Source organism: Salvelinus sp. IW2-2015, unplaced genomic scaffold (assembly GCF_002910315.2).
Source record: "Salvelinus sp. IW2-2015 unplaced genomic scaffold, ASM291031v2 Un_scaffold1739, whole genome shotgun sequence".
Lineage (NCBI taxonomy): Eukaryota > Metazoa > Chordata > Actinopteri > Salmoniformes > Salmonidae > Salvelinus > Salvelinus sp. IW2-2015.
Genome location: NW_019943123.1, coordinates 305,379 through 314,634, shown reverse-complemented (window position 1 = coordinate 314,634; position 9,256 = coordinate 305,379). Strand labels below are relative to the sequence as shown.

The following is a 9,256-nucleotide window of genomic DNA, read 5'->3' as shown; positions in this document are numbered from 1 at the left end:
TGTCGTATTTAACTAGCTTGCTGTTGCTAGCTAATTTGTCTTATTTAACTAGCTTTCTGTTGCTAGCTAATTTGTCCTGGGATATAAACATTGAGGTGTTATTTTACCTGAAATACACAAGGTCCTCTACTCCGACAATTAATCCACACATAAAACGGCCAACCGAATRGTTTCTAGTCATCTCTCCTCCATCCAGGCTTTTTCATCTTTGAATTGATATGGTGATTGGCATCTACACTTTCATAGTATTACCAGATGACCTGCAAAACTGTTGGTCTTTCAATCACCCACGTGGGTATAACCAATGAGGAGACGTGGGTACCTGCTTCTATAAACCAATGAGGAGACGGGAGAGGCAGGACTTGCAGCGCGACCTGCGTCAGAAATAGCAGACGCTCGTTGGCACCTGCAATAATTGAATAATGATTTCTACATTTATTTTGCGACGCTCGCGCACGCGACGTGTCTGGTCTGGTCAGACCCGGTAACGGGTGGAGGAGAGACCAGAGTAGGCTCGGCCTCTGACTCGCTGCTTAGTAGGGAGAACCGGTTGAAAGTTTCTGTCGGCTGAATGAGCGACACCGGTTGAGCATTCCWACAGCATTTCCCTCCAGAAGCCATGAGAAAGTTGTCCGGCTGTGGGGACTGTGCGGGGGATTTATACTAACGTTACTATCTGTACTTACTGGTGGCACAGARGCTGTTTCATCCTTTCCTACACTGAAATTACCCTTGCCTAACGATTGCGTCTGAAGCTGGGCTTGCAGCACAGCTATCCTCACCGTAAGGCGATCGTTCTCCTSTATATTATGAGTACAGCGACTGCAARTAGAAGGCATCATGTTAATGTTACTACTTAGCTTCGGCTGGTGGAGGTCCTGACGAACCATGTCCAGATAAAGCGTCCGGAGTGAAAAAGTTGAGTGAGGGAAAAACTAAAAATAAACGGTAATTAAAAAGTAAAAACCGTAAAGTTGTCAGGTAYCAAAGTAAGGTTAGTAACAAAACGCACAGCAGCACGTAAACAAGTCTGCAATTTAATCTATTTTAAAGAATACACCATGTCTTAATCTTAGCATTGGCATCTCTCCTGTGTTTTACATACTTCTAGCTGTCTCACACGGCCAAGCCTAGCTCTTTTTTTAGTGTTAGTGAATGTTTATTAAGAAGTGTCTGGTCTGAAACACCAAAAGAAAAACAGGACGGAATGTCAGTGACAGACAGCCACCTCATGAGTACACTACTCACCATGCGTGACCACAAGGCTAATCGAGAATCAATAACATGCTATCATGTGTTTGTCTTATGTCATCTCCCGCCTCACATCCCGTGTGACACATGATTTTACTGTATGGCGTCCTCATATTCAGTCCAAAGTTGGAGACTTTATCCTTTTATGACGCTTATATCTTCATAAAGACAGAGATATAGAGGTAAAAAGGGACAGACGGACGTAGGGAGTTCAACTTTAAAAGGGCCAGAGAGAGAGAGAGAGAGAGAGAGAGCGAGAGAGTGATACAGGGTGATACAGGGTGACTGAATGAATATAGTCGTTGTCACACCATAACGTAGCAGTCTTCACTGACAACAGTAGAGCGCGCAAACCACTAGCCTAAACATGTCCGACCTGACCTACGGAGAGCAGACTAACAGGAATAAACTGACGGATCACAACATGAGCGCGGATGAACTTGTTTTCTTTGTCAATGGAAAAAAGGTAAGATTCACTACTTTTCTTTCAAGTCAACTTGATCAATAGTTGGTCAGTAAGCCACTCAAAATGGTAGATGGGCTGGTAGGCTAACACTTTATTGAGACTATGCTTAAAGATCTATACATTTGATAATTGTTGCATTTGAAATGTAATGGCTAAAGATGTATAACACTATGGACTGTTTTTTATTATCATACTTCTTCATTCTCAGTAATTTTACTCTAATTTATCGCCATAAGAACAAATTACCTGATCAGAGTATATGATTATGTGGGGAAATACAGTACCAGTCAACAATTTGGACCTACTCATTCAAGGGTTTTTCTTGATTTCTGCAATTTTCTACATTGTAGAATAATACTGAAGACATCACAACTATGAAATAACACATGGAATCATGTAGTAACCAAAAAAAAGTGTTAAACAAATCAAAATATATTTTAGATTCTTCAAAATAACCACCCTTTTGCCTTGATGACAGCTTTGCACACTCTTGGCATTCTCTCAACCAGCTTCACCTGGAATGCTTTTCCAACAGTCTTGAAGGAGTTCCTACATGTGCTGAGCACTTGTTGGCTGCTTTAACTTCACTCTGTTGTCCAACTTATCCCAAAATATCTAATTTGGGTTGAGGTTGGGTGATTGTGGAGGCCAGGTCATCTGATGCAGCACTCCATCACTCTCCTTCTTGGTCAAAAAGCCCTTACACAGCCAGCCTAAGCGCAAACCAGATGGGATGGCGTATCGCTGCAGAATGCTGTGGTAGCCATGCTGGTTAAGTGTGCCTTGATTTCTAAATATATCACAGACAGTGTCTCCATCAAAACACCGTCACTCTTCCGTGCTTCATGGTGGGAATCACATTTGCAAAGATCATCCGTTCACCTAAGAACCGTCGGGTGGAAACCAAAAACCTCAAAAGTTTGGACTCATCAGACCAAGAGACAGATTTCCACCGTTCTAATGTCCATTGCTCGTGTTTCTTGACCCAAGCAAGTCTCTTCTTCTTATTGGTGTCCTTTAGTAGTGGTTTCTTTGCAACAATTTCACCATGAAGGCCTGATTCATGCAGTCTCCTCTGAACAGTTGATGTTGAGATTTGTCTGTTACCTGAACTCTGTGAAGCATTTATTTGGGGTGCAATTTCTGAGACTGGTAACTCTAATGAACTTATCCTCTGCAGCAGAGGTAACTCTTCGTCTTTCCTTCCTGTGGCGGTCCTCATGAGAGCCAGTTTCATCATAGCGCTTGATGGTTTTTGCGACTCCACTTGAAGACATTTTCTTGAAATTTTCCCGGATTGACTGACCTTCATGTCTTAAAGTAATGATAGACTTTCATTTCCCTTTGCTTATTTGAGCTGTTCTTGATATAATATGGACTTGGTCTTTTACCAAATATGCCACCCCTACCTTGTCAAAACACAACTGATTGGCTAAACCTTTTTAAACTTTTAACAAGGCACACCTGTTAATTGAAATGCATTCCAGGTGACTACCTCATGAAGCTGGTTGAGAGAATGCCAAGAGTGTGCAAAGCTGTCATCAAGGCAAAGGGTGGCTACTTCGAATAATCAAAAATTTAAAATATATTCTGATTTGTTCTACACTTTTTTGGTTGCTTCATGATTCCATATGTGTTTTTTTTTCATAGTTTTGATGCCCTCACTATTATTCTACAATGTAGAAAATAATAAACAATGAAGACAAATCATTGAATGAGTAGGTGTGTCAAAACATTTGACTGGTACTCTATATATTTGATATATGTGTACATGTATAACATGATATACATACTATATATGTTATCTCTCCAGATAACAGAGAAGCATGCGGATCCAGAGATGACACTGCTGACATACCTCAGGAGAAAGTGTATCCTGAAATACCACTCACACACAGCCACAGGAAGTAGGGGTGTTGAGGGTGCTGTTTTAATACCACAGCCACAGGAAGTAGAGGTGTTGAGGGTGCTGATTTAATACCATAGCCACAGGATGTAGAGGTGTTGAGGGTGCTGATTTAATACCACAGCCACAGGATGTAGAGGTGTTGAGGGTACTGATTTAGTACCACAGCCCTGGGATGTAGAGGTGTTGAGAGGTACTGATTTAGTACACAGCCCTGGGATGTAGAGGTGTTGAGGGTGCTGATTTTAGTACCACAGCCCTGGGATGTAGAGTGTTGAGGGTACTGATTTAGTACCACAGCCTGGGATGTAGAGGTGTTGAGGTACTGATTATACCACAGCCTGGGATGTAGAGGTGTTGAGGGTACTGATTTAGTACCACAGCCCTGGGATGTAGAGGTGTTGAGGGTACTGATTTAGTACCACAGCCCTGGGATGTAGAGGTGTTGAGGGTGCTGCAGGATCCCCTGATCTGAATCTGAATACATCTGAATACAAAAAACATAATTTAATGTTTCCTTCACTAAAGTAGTGCACTGGGTCTTTACTAGTCCTGTATTAACAGACCTATATATTTTTTTGCGGGCAATTTTTTCTGTTTGTGGGCAATGTTTTGTATATATATATATATATATATTTCCTCTGCTATTCACACACACACCTGATAAATGTATTTCATTTATTCGCTTAAAATATTGAGGGGGAAAATGCCCCATTGTGTCATGCGTGCTTTTAATGTTCTGTGCTTTCAGTTGTTTGTCTTGTAGGAACTTTCACTCTCTCTGGGGTTTTATGGGGGCAGAACTTTGGCCAGTTGGCTAAGTGTTCTGAATAGACAGTAGAGACAATATTTCACAACGTTCAACAAAGCATGACGGAAATGGTGATATATTACCTTTCTAGCTTGTCTACAGTGAGATATTACCTTTCTAGCTGGTCTACAGTGAGATTTGACCTTTCTAGCTGGTCTACAGTGAGATGACTTTTCTAGCTGGTCTGCAGGGCTAGTCTGCAGGGCTAGAGAGAGAAGGGTTTTGAAGAGAAGCCAGAGGATTGGTTGTTCCAAAGGTTTGAACATTCGTAAGTTAATGAATAACATGGACTGTTATGTCACCGTCCTTTCTCTATACACAGAGCTAAAATGATGTTTCCATAACTAATGCTCATTTCGTGATAAAAGCACCAAATTTGTCAGAGAGGTAGATTAATGTACTGAACAGTTTTAAATATTGGTCCATCACAGTTGTGGACCCTGGGGGGACGTATCACCCGTCTTATAAAGTAAAGGTTGAATAATATAATTAAATAAACACAACCAGGAAAAAGCAGCTTGGCTGATGCAGGAGTAATCAACACACAACTGACAGGAACAACTCCTGGGTCAAGTCATTGTTTCCAGTACAACTCCTAGGTCAAGTTATTGTTTCCAGGAGAACTCCTGGGTCCGACTGTCTATCTCTCTTTTCATCTCTCTCTTTCTCCCCTTCCGTTCCCTCCCTCCCTCACACACTCTATTTCTCTCACCTATCCCCCCCATCCAGTTGTTCCTTGACTGTGTGTACCAGTGGGTTTGACAGGTACTAAGCTGGGCTGTGCAGAGGGAGGATGTGGAGCCTGTACTGTGATGCTCTCCAAATATCAGCCCCATCTCAGAAGAGTGCTGTATCCTCACATAGCAATCTGTGTGTGGTGTGTTTGCATGTTTGTGTGAGAGTGTGTGTGTACTTGAGTGTCGTGTGTGTGTGTGTGTGCGTGTGTGTACTTGAGTGTCCGTGTGTGTGTGTTTGCATGTTTTGTGTGAGAGTGTGTGTGTGTGTGTACTTGAGTGTCGTGTGTGTGTGTGTGTGTGTTTGCGTGAGAGAGTGTGGTGCGTTGTGTGTGTGTACTTGAGTGTCATGTGTGTGTTGAGAGGAGGACTGTTTAACTTAACCCTCCAGTGCACCTCTCGGTGAATGGGTGTCTGGCCTCTGTGTTCTCTCCATCATTGTGCTGTCACCAGGTGGAAGGCATCGGCAGCGTGGCAGGGAACTGCACCCTGTACAGGGTAAGAACAGTGTCTTAGACCGCATGGCTCACGTATACACACTGCAGCCAACACTCTGTCCTCCCTCTGTGTCTCTCCCCCCTCTCTTCTTCTCTCTCTCTCTCTCTCTCTCTCTCCCTCTCGTCTCTCTCTCTGTCTCTCTCTCTCTCTCTCTCTCTCTCTCTCTCTCTCTCTTCTCTCTCTCTCCCCCCCGCTAACTCTCTCTCTCTCCCCATTCTTTCCTCTCACCTCCTCTCTCTCCTCTCCTTCCATTCCTCTCTCTCTCCCTCTCTCTCTCTTTCTCTTCCTCTCTCTCCTCTCTCTCTCTCTTCCTTCCCCCCCCTAACTGTCTCTCTCTCTCTCCCCTTTCTCTGTCAATTCAATCCAATTCAATTCAAGGGCTTTATTGGCATGGGAAAAACATATGTTAACATTGCTAAATCAAGTTATGTACATAATAACAAAAGTAAAATTAAACATAAATTAACATTAAACATTACACTCACAGAAGTTCCTAAAGAATAAAGACATTTCAAATCTCATATTATGTGCAAAGTAGTTTAAGAAGAAAATAAATAACGTAAATATGGGTTGTATTTACAATGGTGTTTGTTCTTCACTGGTTGCCCTTTTCTTGTGGCAACACATCTTGCTGCTGTGATGGCAACACTGTTGGTATTTCACCCAATAGATACGGGAGATTATCAAATTGGATTTGTTTTCTAATTCTTTATGGATCTGTGTGGACTTTAGGGAAATATGTGTCTCTAATCATGGTCATACATTTGGCAGGAGGTTAGGGAAGTGCAGCTCAGTTTCCACCTCATTTTGTGGGCAGTGTGCACATAGCCTGTCTTCTCTTGAGAGCCATGTCTGCCTACGGCGTCCTTTCTCAATAGCAATGCTCACTGAGTCTGTGAAATAGTCAGAACTTTCCGTAAGTTTCTCTCTCTCTCCGCTCTCTCTCTCGCTCTCTCTCTTTCTCTCTCTCTCTCGCTCTCTCTCTCCTCTCGCTCTCTTTCTCTCTGTACTGTGTGGTGTAGGAGCGTATCGCTAAGTCTCATGGTTCTCAGTGTGGGTTCTGTACCCCAGGTATCGTCATGTCCTATGTATGCTCTGCTTCAGGAACCAGCCTACACCTCGCCATGGCGACATAGAGGAGGCCTATCCAAGGTAAATTGGGTTCAACATTTTAGGTTGCAAAAACCAATCACACATTTTTCGAAACCACGACATTTTGGAAAAAGTTATAAGAATTTGTGCAACCCTACAAACTAGTGTTCCTGCCAAAAACTCACCAATGTACAATTTAGACATTTAGACCCATTTGAAACGCACACATCAAGACAGGTTTTGAGCCAGGTAATGTTGTACTGTTGTTGTCCCCACAGGGAACCTGTGTCGCTGTCTGGTTACAGACCAATTCTGGAGGGGTACAAGACGTTCACCAAAGTAAGACCACACGAACACACCCCTGAGTGTCATGCAGCATCCTGAGGATGAAAAGGATCATCGTCTTCCTCTTTCTTCTGCTTTCACTTCCATAATTTCTTCTCCAATCGTGTGGTGTGTGTGTGTTGTGTGTGTGGTGTGTGTGTGTGTGTGTGTGTGCCACAGGAGAGGAAGTTTGTGGTGGCAGGGCAAGGAAAAACGGCTGCTGCCTGACCAACGGAGTAAAGACCAAAGGGTACACTGACGGAGAATGTCAACGTAAGTTTACTCCTTCAATAGACAGTGTGCAGAGCCATGGTTGACTGGGAACATTTCTGGCACAAATCTCCCCACTGGAGACGTGAGTTCAATCCCTCCCTGCATCCACCTTTCAACTGATTCATGTGAATTCTATGCTTTCATCAATGAAATGTCATATTAAACCCCCCCCCCAAAAAAAGATAGAGATTTAAAAACGTAGAGTAACTATCAGTATAACAGTCATCAATATACCATGATTATCAAAACATCTGGCAGTTCTACTATTTATTAATTTGACCATTGACAACGAACTACTGCAGTGTACTCGATTCTTTGAATCAAAGAGAATGAGAAGTGGGATAGACGATATTCTGTTTTTTTTGCTGTTCTTCAACAACTTTGTACAACTGGCAGAAAGAGTCTGAATGCGAGTATAATTTAAATTGACAAAATATGATTCCAAAACACAGTAAAATAAATATATACAGTAGGTCAAAAGCATGAATGAAAATTGATGGAAGTAACTAGATAGTAACATTTTTCATCTTCTGGGGAGCTGTTGGTCTGTTGGCTTGACCGGAGCTGTTGGTCTGTTGGCTTGACTCGGAGCTGTTGGTTTGACCGGAGCTGTTGGTCTGTTGGCTTGAGTGGGAGGCTGTTGTGTCTGTTTGGTTTGAGTGGAGCTGTTGGTCTGTTGGGTTTTGAGTGGAGCTGTGGTCTGTTGGCTGACCGGAGCTGTTGGTCTGTTGGCTTGACCGGAGCTGTGGTCTGTTGGCTTGACCGGAGCTGCTCGGTTGTTGGCTTGACCGGCGCTGTTGCGTCTGTTGGCTTGACCGCGTTCGACCGGAGCTGTGGTCTGTTTGGCTGACCGGAGCTGTTGGTCTGTTGGCTTGAACCGGAGCTGATTGTCTGTTTGGCTTGACCGGAGCTGTTGGTCTGTTGGCTTGACCGGAGCTGTTGGTGCCTTGTTGGCTTTGACCAGTGAGCTGTTGGGTCTTGTTGGCTTGACCGGAGCTGTGTGGTCTGTTGGTTGACCGGAGCTGTTGGTTTTGTTTGACGGATGTTTGGCTGTTGCGTGCCAGCTGCTGGTCTGTTGGCTGACCCGGAGCTGCTGGTCTGGTTGGTTTGACCGGCATCTGTTGCTTGACCAGAAGCTGTTGGCTTGACCGGAGCTGTTGGTCTGTGGCTGACCGGAGGCTTGTGGTCTGTTGGCTTTGACCGGAGCTGTTGGGTTTGACCAGGAGCTTTCGGTCTGTTGGTTTGAACCGAGCGTTTAGTCTGTTGGCTTGGAGGGAGCCTTGATAAACAGTCAGTCTGACATAGGCAAGAGCTCTGTCACGAGAGGCACACTCACCATCTTCTGAAGAAGCTGCTTCTAGGTACATATCTATGTCCTCTACGGCTGAAAGCGTACAACACACCTGAATGATGCCTCAGTCCGCTGATCGCCAAAAGCACACCACAACTTTCAGCCGTGGTTCTGGAAAACGTCTCTTAGGCAACTATGTGTTCTGAACATTCATGTCCCGTTCTCCCAACACAGTCCTTGTCCTTTCCAGGAACCGGCGAGTGAACAAAAAAGCCAGTTCTTTGTCCAGTTGAAATTTGATAAATTACTTAGCCAGCTGGATAGCTAAAGCCCAACAAGAGTTATACTCTGCTCAAAAAAATAAAGGGAACACTTAACAACCCAACAATGTAACTCCAAGTCATACACTTTGTGAAATCAAACTGTCCACTTAGGAAGCCAACACTGATTGACCAAAAATCTTCCATGCTGTTGTGCAAAATGGAATACAAAAGGTTGAAATTATAGGCAATTTACGCAAGACACCACCCAATAAGTATGGGTTTTGCAGGTGGGGACCACAGACCACTTCTCAGTTCCTCATGCTCTCGGCTTGATGTTTTGGTCACTT

The 9,256-nt window shown here is 43.7% G+C and overlaps 1 pseudogene; it reads left to right on the top strand.

The window, feature by feature from the left end:
- The first annotated feature begins 1,321 nt into the window (after positions 1 to 1,321).
- Positions 1,322 to 9,256, top strand: part of LOC112071841 (xanthine dehydrogenase/oxidase-like) — an 83,678-nt pseudogene continuing 75,743 nt past the window's right edge.